The sequence below is a fragment of the Heptranchias perlo genome, chromosome 3 (genome assembly GCF_035084215.1).
Source record: "Heptranchias perlo isolate sHepPer1 chromosome 3, sHepPer1.hap1, whole genome shotgun sequence".
NCBI classification, from domain to species: Eukaryota; Metazoa; Chordata; class Chondrichthyes; order Hexanchiformes; family Hexanchidae; genus Heptranchias; species Heptranchias perlo.
In genome coordinates, this window is record NC_090327.1 from 39,880,989 (window position 1) to 39,894,069 (window position 13,081).

General features: G+C 43.4%; 1 long non-coding RNA gene across 1 annotated transcript in view; it reads left to right on the forward strand.

The window, feature by feature from the left end:
* The first annotated feature begins 384 nt into the window (after positions 1 to 384).
* LOC137306157 (uncharacterized) overlaps positions 385 to 13,081 on the forward strand; it is a 36,666-nt gene continuing 23,969 nt past the window's right edge. The window contains exon 1 of the long non-coding RNA XR_010958828.1: positions 385 to 510. This is a non-coding gene — a long non-coding RNA (uncharacterized lncRNA). The remainder of the gene's footprint in view (positions 511 to 13,081) is intronic.

Genomic DNA, 13,081 nt, shown 5'->3' on the forward strand with positions numbered 1-13,081 from the left:
AATCAAGATGGTCAGTTTGTTTTAATACTACTCATTTAACCACAAAGCCCTTTTGCAAAGTTGTTTTTCAAAGAATTCAAGATGGCCAATTTGTTTTAACATTACTCATTTAATCACAAGACCCTTTTCACGGTAGTACTGTCTAGCTATCTCCTCAAGGTCCTGGTCTTGTTGCTATCTTTGGATTATTGTTCTGCTTTTTGAGTCATTGTTCCCCTTTTATCACATAACTGCTATGTCTAGCGGGGAGGGTGACAATTTATAATTTAGCAAAATAGCTGCGCACTCAGCAAAAATACACAGCACAGCCTGCAGAGTATGATGGTTAGTAACTTTAAGAAAAAGATGACAATTTTTTCCTATTTCAAATATTCTTACAGATTCCCCACCCTGACGGGAAGAAGATTAAGTTCTCGACCCCTAGATTCAATCAATCTAGTCCAACAGGGGAATTGTTTGGAATGACGCACGTTCTGTTTTAACTTGGAGACCCACCAGCGGACCCAGCAGGTAGATACTATTAGGGATATGGTAACCAGGACTTGTATGATCAGGAAAGCATACGGCGCTAAACGTGCCCATGGACATTCACCAGCATTATAGACATTTTCCACCATGATTAAGCCCCAAGGGTTTGTATATCTTTCTCTATTTCCTTGTTATCCCACTGCATTTTGACCAGATATTTCTGAGAAGTAACACTCCTATCCAAGGCACTCTTAAGACTGAATGATAAAGGGGGAATGGGGTGCCCGAATCGAATTACAACCTGTAATGTCCCTCCATAAAGTCCCCAAAGATCTTCAATCTGGTGACATCATGATCTATGATAGTTGCCAGGGCAACCCGATGGGATCTGAGTTCGAACTCATGGGAGGGGGTTACACGTCCCATTGAACGTGTTAGTGGACACTCCCTACCTGATAGCACTTCTAAGTCCACTTACTGCTTTTGCAGCCAAAATTTATAACCACTTGTAAGTTTTCTGTCTGAAGGGTAATGTTTATTTGCACTTTTGTATCATTGTGGCCATAACAGGCACCAATATCTTCGCCCTAATTTAGTAATTCTGGTTGGTGTAAAGCAAGATGTTAACTGCCAAACCGGACTTATGGAGTTGCCTTGTGTGTAGTGTTTCTTATTAGTTGTAACGCAATACCTTCCTCTCTCCGAATAAACAACATTGGTTCTTCTCAAATTCAATAGTATAATTAGGGGGTTCTTCATCCAGAGTGATACCGCAAGCTGGCAGTGCACTTTGTAAAAGGTCATATCTGTACAACTAGGATCCACTTTTCCTGGAACAACATGAAGTGATTAAGCAATCCAGAACCCTCCTTTTCCCCTTTACTGATACCTTCAATCTTCGGATAATTTACAAATTCCTTATGTATATCATCCTCTAACAAGACCATCAACTCCCATTTAAATATTTCCATTGGCTTTACATCAACAGATAGCAATGGTATTGCCGCTACCACAGAAATCAGTCATGAAGCAATGTCGCTTTGCTTGCAAGGCTTCCTGGCATAATACACCAATCCAAGTCGATGCACCTTACACCAATCCATATTCTCATCTCATTTCCAGATTTTCATTTGTTTGTCCCGTATAAAATTTGGGATCCAATTGTTTTCTATGGCATTTAACCCTCTCTTTGAATCTGATCATTGTAAGAACCCTCCATACATAATTGCCTTTAAGGTCAGTTATCATTCTGTCTTTGCTATTCTGGATGATTGCCAATATCCCTAACCTTTCTCTCTACCAGTCGTTCTATTAAAACCAGGGACACTCCTTGTGGTGATATAACATCCCCCGTTTGCTTATTCATTCCTTTAAGTAATCTTTCCATTTGCTTGTGAATTGTTTTATCATGCTCCCACTATCTCTGTGAGTTCACCTAAATCTCTTCCCGATTAAGCTTAGTAAAACTGTGTACCATTTCTCTTAGCGTGATAAAAATCTACATACATTCAATTACATAAATCAGAAGACAAAAGATACAGAAGGAAAAATTTAACACAGCAGGAATAATCTCCAACTGCAAATTATAACAAGCTTCTTGTGTTTGCATCACCATAAGTTCGTTCATACATCTTTTCCTGCGCCTCCCATTTTAAAGTTTTAGTCTCAATTTTAGATCATGTCTACACCGTCTGCACTCAGGCGTGCGTGCAGGAAAACATCCACATCGGCCTGGGTATCGGTTCCGCTGCTTGACACAACAATCCTAATTGGGCACCTTCTACGATGCAGTTTTCCTGTCATACACCATTAACTTAGGCGTGTTTATCCTTTGCTTCTCCCTCTAAATAGCCCACAGAATGTGGTTCTGCCAATTTGGTAAGCACTTGGATCCACGATAGGTAAGGATAGGGTAAAAATCGAGGTTTATTCTTATCCCTAACTTGGCCCATTGGGTGAATAGGAGCATATCCCAGATTGTGGATTGTTGATACAGGAGGAACTTCAACCCTCACGTTTGTTTCACCATTTCTCTTAGAATACCAACAGACAAGGTCGTAGTCCCTTAACATATCCAGGACTTCACCTCGCATCAAAAATCCCAGTAAACAAAAGCACATATACCGTACACTGTACAAATGGTTGCCTGATCTATTCCCTATGCTCACTCATTGCCCTTGTATATTTTATCCTGCATCAGAGTGAAAAACTTGGCAGTGTTTTGCATGTTAAAGATGGTATAATGTTCTTCCTGTGCTGGCTCATTGATTGCTTTTAGGGTTGATGCATCGACCAGTTTGGCCCACGCAAGTTTATAATGACGTGTATGCTTCTCCTATAGTCTCAACATTTACCCGATTCCAAATTGACATTCCTGTTTCGAATATTCCTGTTATCATTCCCACTCATTCCACAGTGTCCGACTGTAATTGTCTTGTCCTGAAGATTCTGTCCTCCTCTGGTCTAATTTCTACCCCCGTTATGTTATCTATCATTCTCTACCTCTTGTTCCCATTTTATCTGCACATCTCTTGTGGGCGTTTACCACAGTACTGTAAATTTGACATTATTCACTTCGGGCACATTTTACAGTTTCAAAGTCCATATCATATTATACTCCCCAATAATAAATGTAATTAATATCACATTGTCCATTTCGCTTCATCTATGGAGAAAGCACAAAGAATTATTTCTTCCGCCTCTAATTCCTTCGGAGACTTGGAGTAGAACACGCTATACAATCGTGACCTGGTGTCTCAATTCTGTCTGTTGCCTTGAATGCTTTGTACTTTGCTACCGACTAAATTCCCTCGTTGGACGGCTGTGGACCCACAGAATCAAGGTCGTCCCAAATGTAGAACCAACTCTGTGTAAGGCAACATGATTTTAAAACTTCTTTGTAGTACTGACTGTGAAAAGAAGGCAGAGCCAACTTCATCACAGCAGCTCCATACCCAGGCAGATTTCAACTAAATTTAAAGAAACTTTGCCGAATTGAAAAGAAAACAATCGATTTAGATCTCAAATCTCACAATAGGACATAGTCCCGTAACTGGATAATAATTCTCCAAACTCATTTGACTTCTTCTTGTACATTTAACAGTGGTACTATTCTTAGAAAACACAATGATTGAAATGCCTATATTAAATGACCAGGACTACAATGGGTGAATGGTGCTTCAGTTTTGTGAAAAAAGAGGAAATGGAGCCAGCTGTAGCCTGCAATCTACAGAGTGCAACACACACAGACAGTACGCTAAAAACTAAAAAAAAATTCAATAGCTTGTAACAGTGGAAGAGATGGGATCTTCCCTTTTCACCTTTTCCCCCTGTTTTAAATCATCTACCCTTTATCTCTCATCTGAATTTTCAACCTCTGATGTTTCCTACTTAACTCAATTTTGTACTGATTTAAAATCTCATGTGGAAAAGACCATTTATCAGGCTTGTATTGGCACTCCTGTTTAAAAGTTTTCTCCTTCTTTTCCGTTGCTGGAAGGATGGGGTACAATGAATGGAGAGGGGGTCACTGGGGAACTAACGGAGAGTTCTAGTCTCTTTCTCGGTTCACTTTCTAGAACCTCTACAACTGCCTTTCTCCCTTCAGGTCTTTTACTCTGTAACACGCTTTGGGTTTGCTTAAATGATTCTTTGTCTTCTGCGCCTTCCATGTCGTAGTCCTCACCTAAGCTTTCACAATCTACTTTATTCTCATGTCATTGTGTTGTCTGGGGAGCGATAATTCGCAGCCTCCTCTGCCAACTCTTCCCCGTCTACCTCATATCCATCACCACCTGCTGGGTCATTGTACATATACTATCTCTCTTAACTCTCAACTGTTCTTGGAATCGTTGTGTCTGTTTCTGTTGTTGGGTAGTCAGGAGGGTTATTAATTTATCTAATATTTGTTCCACCTTTCCCGGTTTTTGGGGAGTCATGGTACGGCTTCCCTCATTGTTTCTCCGTGAGGGGGCGCTACATTACTCTGGCAGTCTACGGTGTAATGACCCATTTTTTGATGTCGGAAACACCTGTCGTTACAACCTTCTGTTCCTCCTATGACTCGTTGTGTTACAGCAGCCACCACAGCCCCTTGTCAGTTCAATTTGCCCTGTAACTCCTGAATCATTAACTTACACTGTGCGTGGTCTACCGAATTTATGGGCCATCATATAATTTCCCTTAAAGTCCCTCTACAGTTGGTGAGTTCCGACTCTAGTCTCCATTTTTCTCTAAGTCTATCTCTCTTGTAATATTTTCTGACTCTGTAGTCCCTGTGCTGTTGCAGTTTTAGCCGCCAACTGCGGACTCTCCAGCATCGTAAGGACATCAGTCAGACCTCTTTCAACCTCTCGTTTTCATATAACTGTCTCTTAATTTCCCTGTCTTTCACATCTGACTATTTCTTAATTTCTGTCTTTTCCATCTTAGTCTCCTCTAACTGATTCCTATTTTCCTCTTTTAATTGTTTAATGCGTTCCTCACTCTTAAGTGCACACACATTGGCCACCCGCATAAGGGTCCTTTTGCCAACTCTCACCTTCATCTTTTTATTTCAAACTTGAACCTCGACCCATTCTCTGGCCTTCTCATAAACCTTATCCTTCTCCATTATTCTGGAGATCGATTCTAAAGGTTCCTTGGACCCCTTTAGTTTCTTTTTCAGTTTCTTTTCTAACATTTCATAGATACTTGCCAAGATCACTTATACTAAACAAAACCTCACTCCTGGAATTTGAGCAATTCCCATCTTTTGTGATCAAATTAAGTCTGTCGATTTTTAAATATTTTTTCCTTTAGGTGTATGATTTTCTGTCAACACGAAACATTGATTAGTCACCTCCTGGCTGACTCGCCAAATTGTAACAGATTCAGTAGTGACACTAATTGGTAATCAATGTTTCATTTATTAATAGTCAAATCAAACTTGTAAAGATATCAAATATTTAGACAACAAAGATCAAAACAACATTACCCCATTTGATCTCTGGGCAGAGGTCATAATTAAGTTGGCGACGTGGTCGTTTTGAGTTTTTCCACAGTGAGGTAGCCTTTTGATAGTTGGGTGATCTTCTGACTGCGGTGTCATCTTTGGACAGCTAGGTGTCCTTTCGACAGCTGGTGGTCTTCGCTGATTCCTCTGCCCTGAACTCAAAAGATGTTGGGTTTTTATGTTTTCCACCCCCCCCCCCCCCCACACCGGCAGGAAACTCACACCATATATGGAACAACACTCATAAGGCCCTTATAGATTGATGAAGTTGTTTTTCAAAGAATTCAAGATGGTCAATTTGTTTTAACATTACTCATTTAATCACAAGACTGAGAAGTTGTGTCTCAATGTGTGTGAACAAAGACAGTTTGTAAAAGACAAAGGCTATGCTGAAACTTCAGAACCAAACACCCAAATGTCAAGAAATGGCCCATTTCTAAATGTTATAATGGCAGAAGGTGGTTTATACCAAGACATGTGGTTGCTAAAGAAACCACATACTGTAAACAATAGGCATCACAGGAGCCATATGCAAGGCTGACAGGGAACAAACAGTTTATACAGGAGAGATGAGGGATAAGGTAGCCACACTAACATAGTATAAACAATCCTTAGTGGTTTCTGAGAGACAGCAAAGTGGGATGGTTTACGAACAGGAGATTAGATCTGCGGTGCTTACATACAGAACAACGCAACTGGATATTATAAAGATAGAGCATGCTCCCTCCCAAATGTTAGAGCTCTCAAGAGGAAATGGTCAGAAGTCCATTGTCACAGGCAGTCCGCGTAGGCTAAGGTCTGATCTGCCTGGATTCACGGACAGATCAGGTTGTATTGATGGTTTGTCATTAATGTAAACTGTTGACAGTTGTATTATAACTATAATACTGTTGAATGTAATGTTGAAGACAGCTGTAGTGGAACTCTGTTGCAAGTCAATCTATTAAACTTGCTATTTTATAACCACTCAGGCTAGAAGCAAGCAGAAGTTATTGTTGAAGGATTAACAACCCATAGTTGCGACAGTAACGGGAGAAATCTGCTAACAATCTGCATACTGTATTTGGAATTCTAACAAGAATGAGAATTCCTGGCTATGGTATGTGGTGATTGAAAATAGTGGTCAGGTAGGAGAGGCGGTTGAGGGGATAGGGGAGGGAAAGCAGGAAAGTGAAGGGGAAAAAGGCAATAGCGTAGCAGCTGGGAGTGGTGTTTTGGGGTGGAGGAGGGAGAGTGCCGGCACTAACTGGGGTGGGGGCGGGTGGATGGGGTGGTTGTGTAATGGAGTTCCAGTAATAACTGAATGGAGAAAAGAGTGCCAGCTTTAACCAAGGAATAGGCGAAGAGTGACAGCATTAATGAGGGATAGGCGAAGAGTGACAGCATTAATGAGGGATAGGCAAAGAGTGACAGCATTAAGAGGGATAGGCAAAGAGTGACAGCATTAACGAGGGATAGGAGAAAAGTGACAGCATTAACGAGGGATAGGCAAAGAGTGACAGCATTAACGAGGGATAGGCGAAGAGTGGCAGCATTAACGAGGGATAGGCAAAGAGTGACAGCATTAACGAGGGATAGGCGAAGAGTGGCAGCATTAACGAGGGATAGGCGAAGAGTGGCAGCATTAACGAGGGATAGGCGAAGAGTGACAGCATTAACGAGGGATAGGCGAAGAGTGACAGCATTAACGAGGGATAGGCGAAGAGTGACAGCATTAATGAGGGATAGGCAAAGAGTGACAGCATTAAGAGGGATAGGCAAAGAGTGACAGCATTAACGAGGGATAGGAGAAAAGTGACAGCATTAACGAGGGATAGGCGAAGAGTGACAGCATTAACGAGGGATAGGCGAAGAGTGGCAGCATTAACGAGGGATAGGCAAAGAGTGACAGCATTAACGAGGGATAGGCGAAGAGTGGCAGCATTAACGAGGGATAGGCGAAGAGTGACAGCATTAACGAGGGATAGGCGAAGAGTGACAGCATTAACGAGGGATAGGCGAAGAGTGACAGCATTAACGAGGGATAGGCGAAGAGTGACAGCATTAACGAGGGATAGGCGAAGAGTGACAGCGTTAACGAGGGATAGGCGAAGAGTGACAGCATTAACGAGGGATAGGCGAAGAGTGACAGCGTTAACTGAAGGGGAGAGGAGTGCTAGTTTGTACTGGGTTACAAGAGAAGAAGAGTGCCAATGTAAATTGGTAGAGCTAGAGGAGAAATATGTATCTCTGAAAGGGAAGGAGTTGGATGGGTACAGTGTGTCTGTGAAGGGGGTGGAGTGCCTCTATGAACTGAGATGGGAGGTTTGAACATGGCAAAGTGACTGTTAAGGTAACTTTTGGGGAAGTGATCGTCTGGTTGGTGGGCTGAAAATCCAAATCTCACAATTTTTCCTTTTTTAAGATTAAATATCCATTAATTGTGAAGTACGAAAGTGCTTAAAAATTAACCATAATGCACCATTAATGTAAAAACTAACTTTTTTCCCAGGGGAGCACATTCCCCCTAGAAATGCACTACCAATATTGTGCTTTCAAGGCTTGGATTTTCCCTGTCAGATTGTCATGTATTTGTGTTTGTTTTTTCTGCGACACAAGTGAAGGAATAGTGGGTATACATGGTGGGTATACATGGTGGATATACAGGTGGGTATCCCTACAGTTTAAATTATAAATCTTATAAATCAAGAGCATTCTTGAGGTAAGAATATAAGAAATAGGAGCAGGAGTAGGCCATACGGCCCCTCGAACCTGCTCCGCCATTCATTAAGATCATGGCTGACCTTCGACTCAACTCCACTTTCCAGCCCAATCCCCATATACCTTGATTCCCCTAGAGTCTAAAAATCTATCAATCTCAGCCTTGAACATATTCAACGACTCAGTATCCACAGCCCTCTGGGGTAGACAATTCCAAAGATTTACAACCCTCTGAGTGAAGAAATTCCTCCTCATCTCAGTCTTAAATGGCTGACCCCTTATCCTGAGACTATGCCCCCTAGTTCTAGATTCTCCAGCCAGGGGGAACAACCTCTCAGCACCTACCCTGTCAAGCCCCCTCAGTAATCTTGTATGTTTCAATGAGATCACCTCTCATTCTTCTAAACTCCTGAGAGTATAGGCCCATTCTACTCAATCTCTCCTCATAGGACAACCCTCTCATCCCAGGAATCAATCTAGTGAACCTTTGTTGCACCGCCTCTAAAGCAAGTATATCCTTCCTTAGATAAGGAGAACAAAACTGGACACTGTACTCCAGGTGAGGCCTCACCAAAGCCCTGTGCAAATGTAGTAAGACTTCTTTACTCTTGTACTCCAACCCCCTTGCAATGAAGGCCAACATACCATTTGCCTTCCTAATTGCTTACTGTACCTGCATGCTAACTTTTTGTGTTTCTTGTATGAGAACACCCAAATCTCTCTGAACACCAACATTTAATAGTTTCTCACTATTTAAAAAATATTCTGTTTCTCCATTCTTCCTACCAAAGTGAATAACCTCACATTTCCCCACATTATACTCCATCTGCCACCTTCTTGCCCACTCACTTAACCTGTCTATATCCCTTTGCAGACTCTTTGGGCTCAATTTTGAAATGGTGGTGGGTTGGCAGCGGTGGGGGGGCAGTGAAGGTGCATGTGGCAATCCCGAATATAAAAAAACTTACCGCTTCAATTGATGGTGATTAAAGTTCTTTCTGGGTTTCGCGCTTGGCAGCCAGCCTGTCAATCAGGAGCTGCAACGCCGAGGCTGGGGGGGGAGAGAGAAAGAGAAAGAGAAAGAGCAAGACGTCATCCGGCGGTGGGGGGGGGGGGGGGAGGTGGGGGAAGATTGGGGAAACATCGGGGGGGGGGGGGGTGGTGAAGAGGGGGAGATCGGAGAGGGAGACATTGGAGCAGGGTGGAAAGGTGGGTTGATTTTGTGTTTTAACTTTGTGTAACGGTTTTTTTATTTAGTTTATTTTTGCCCGATCCAGCCCTCCATGCCTGGTGAGCCGCCCAGGTAAGTTAAAAATCGTTCTAACTACCTAATATGTCACAAGTAAAATGCCTTAAGTACCTCAATGAGGTACATTTGGTTATTTAACTATCAGCCGGTGGGACTTCCGGATTCGGGATGCCCACGCGTACACAGGTGCGTCTGTGGGGAACTCGGAAGTCAGCGGGTTGGAGCCGGTTTCCGAACCCGCTCTGCATTTCTGCAATTTTTGCAGCCCCCCCGCCCCCAACGCACCTGGAATTTAAATTTAAAATTGAGCCCTTTGTGTCCTCACAGTTTACTTTCCCACTTAGCTTTGTATCATCAACAAACTTGGATACATTACACTCGGTCCCTTCATCCATGTCATTAATATAGATTGTAAATAGCTGAGGCCCAAACACTGATCCTTGCAGCATCCCACTAGTTACATTTCTGTTCTTTAACCAATCCTCTATTTATGCTAATATATTACCCCCAACCCCATGAGCCCTTATCTTGTGTAACAACCCTTTGTGTGGCACCTTATCGAATGCCTTTTGAAAATCCAAATGTACAACATCCACTGGTGTCTGCTGTATTTTTGGGAGGAGGGAGGGTCAGCTTTTTGAAGCTGTTAGGCAGCTTTTGATAGTTTACTAGGTTGATGTGAATGCAGTCATCTGGCAGGGGATGACCAGACCTAAAAAGGTTTGGATCCAGACCACAGTACAAATAGTGACACTGAAGGGTTAATTATTAAAGCGAGCTGTCTGCAGCCTAGGACCAGGTGGATGGATTATAATATCTGCATGTCTGAGAGTTGAGGCTGGTCCAAAGCACAGTCACCTATTTTGGCAACACATGCTTGGGGCCTTAGGAACTTTGACAGTCCCAGATGGCTGTCTGGGATTAATCATGTTTTTGGTATATGGCTCCATGTTTGTTTCCAGGGTATACAGTATGTCGTTAACATACTGAAATTAGATGAATCGGATCAACCACCAAATTTCATGAGTTCGGGCCAGGCCCGACCCATAGCATTTGCTTTGCTTGTAAAAAACTGGGCACATCAATCGTTGGTAAGCAAGGCCTGCTCGGTGCAGGTTCTTAAAAGCAATTTGCTGTTGTTTCGGCTGCAATTACAATTTAGGTTTAAGTAATTGAGCTATGGTTTCTGCTGCAGCTTGACTTACAGACACATCAAAGACTGGGACAGCTCTTCCTGTTGCTATTCAGGTCACCAAGGCATTATGATTCAATGCAGCAGGATCCTTCAAGGCCAGATAAGAAAGTCTGCAATTCATTCCTGCCTAAAGCAAAGTGACCAATGCCATGTTCACCAGGGAAAGCACTTTTATCACTTTCCCAGTAGAAAGGAGACACCAACTAGAGAGAGCACCTGGCAGGCTTGCCAAGTCTTCGAAGTGTTATAGATGGAATTATGTGACTGTCAGGGTTCCTCACAACAAACCCAATGCTTACATTTACAGAAATGGGGTCCATCCATCCATCCATTGTGTTCTGCCCTAGGGCAGGTTTAACTCAAGCCTAACAAATGGGATTCTTGAGCTGCGTACTAGGGAAGAGTAGCTGAGATGGTTTCCCGTTGCCTTCCTCACTATTTTTATCTTCAGAGCACCTTCTCTTAGGTGGGCTGCAACCAAGGCTAAAGAGCCCCACTTTGTGATGGGGAGGGCCACCCACACCTATCGGATGCAGATTGTCAACCCAATATTCAGAGCTAACACTTCGGTCTGTGAGGCTGTCTGGAGTGGAGTCGAACCCAGCCTTTCTAATTCAGAGGCAGGAATACTGCCAGTGGTCACTCCATCTGGACACGAGTACCCCTCTGGATGTAAACCCAGTATTTAGAGACATTGGGCCACATTTTGCTGTAGCGGGGCATCTAACAGCATCTGCAGATAGTTAGACTTGCCTCTGCACCCTTCAGCTCAGAAATTTCTTGCCCACAAATTTGCTGAAAGTGTGAACTAATAATGGTGCAGGGAGGGAAACAGGCCATCTGGGACCTGAGTGAACAGGGCAACAAACAGGGTATCTCCTCAACCACTGAGATTTAAGGATTGGGAAATAAACAGTGGAAGGACTGAGAAGGAGGGTAAATTAAAGGGGGTGAATTCAAATCAGGTACAGAAAGAGAAATAGAGAGAGGGGAAAAGAAGATTGGTTTCAGAGAGAGAAAAAAAGAGAAAGAAAGGAAAAGTAAGAAAAAAAAATTAAATTTAAAATTTGACATTTTTAAATCTCCGCAAAAAATTCAAAACCTGAAGGAATGAGACTCTACACTTGTAATAGTTAATTTTCGGTGCCAGAGAAGTTGATTGGCAGCAATTAACATTTATCATGTCGTTAAGAGTACTTATGCATGTAATTTTTTTTATATTCGTTCATGGGATGTGGGCATCGCTGGCGAGGCAAGCATTTATTGCCATTGAGAAGGTGGTGGTGAGCCGCCTTCTTGAACTGCTGCAGTCCATGTGGTGAAGGTTCTCCCACAGTGCTGTTAGGAAGGGAGTTCCAGGATTTTGACCCAGGTTTGGGTCACGGGTTTGGGAGGTGCTGTCGAAGAAGCCTTGGCGAGTTGCTGCAGTGCATCCTGTGGATGGTACACACTGCAGCCACTGTGCGCCGATGGTGAAGGGAGTGACTATTTAGGGTGGTGGATGGGGTGCCAATCAAGTGGGCTGCTTTGTCCTGGATGGTGTCGAGCTTCTTGAGTGTTGTTGGAGCAGCAGTCATCCAGGCAAGTGGAGAGTATTCCATCACACTCCTGGCTTGTGCCTTGTAGATGGTGGAAAGGCTTTGGGGAGTCAGGAGGTGAGTCACTCACTGTGGAATACCCAGCCTCTGACCTGCTCTTGTAGCTGCAGTATTTATATGGCTGGTCCAGTTAAGTTTCTGGTCAATGGTGACCCCCAGGATGTTGATGGTGGGGGATTCGGCGATGATAATGCCATTGAATGTCAAGGGGAGGTGGTTAGACTCTCGCTTGTTGGAGATGATCATTGCCTGGCACTTGTCTGGCGTGAATGTTACTTGCCACTTATGAGCCCAAGCCTGGATGTTGTCCAGGTCTTGCTGCATGCGGGCACGGACTGCTTCATTATTTGAGGGGTTGCGAATGGAACTGAACACTGTGCAATCATCAGTGAACATCCCCATTTCTGACGTTATGATGGAGGGAAGGTCATTGATGAAGCAGCTGAAGATGGTTGGGCCTAGGACACTGCCCTGAGGAATTCCTACAGTAATGTGCTGGGGCTGAGATGATTGGCCTCCAAAAACCACCACCATCTCCCTTTGTGCTAGGTATGACTCCAGCCACTGGAGAGTTTTCCCCTGATTCCCATTGACTTCAATTTTACTAGGGCTCCTTGGTGCCACACTTGGTCAAATGCTACCTTGATGTCAAGGGCAGTCACTCTCACCTCACCTGGAATTCAGCTCATTTGTCCATGTTTGGACCAAGGCTGTAATGAGGTCTGGAGCCGAGTGGTCCTGGCGGAACCCAAACTGAGCATCGGTGAGCAGGTTATTGGTGAGTAAGTGCCGCTTGATAGCACTGTCGACGACCCCTTCCATCACTTTGCTGATGATTGAGAGCAGACTGATGGGGTGGTAATTGGCCGGATTGGATT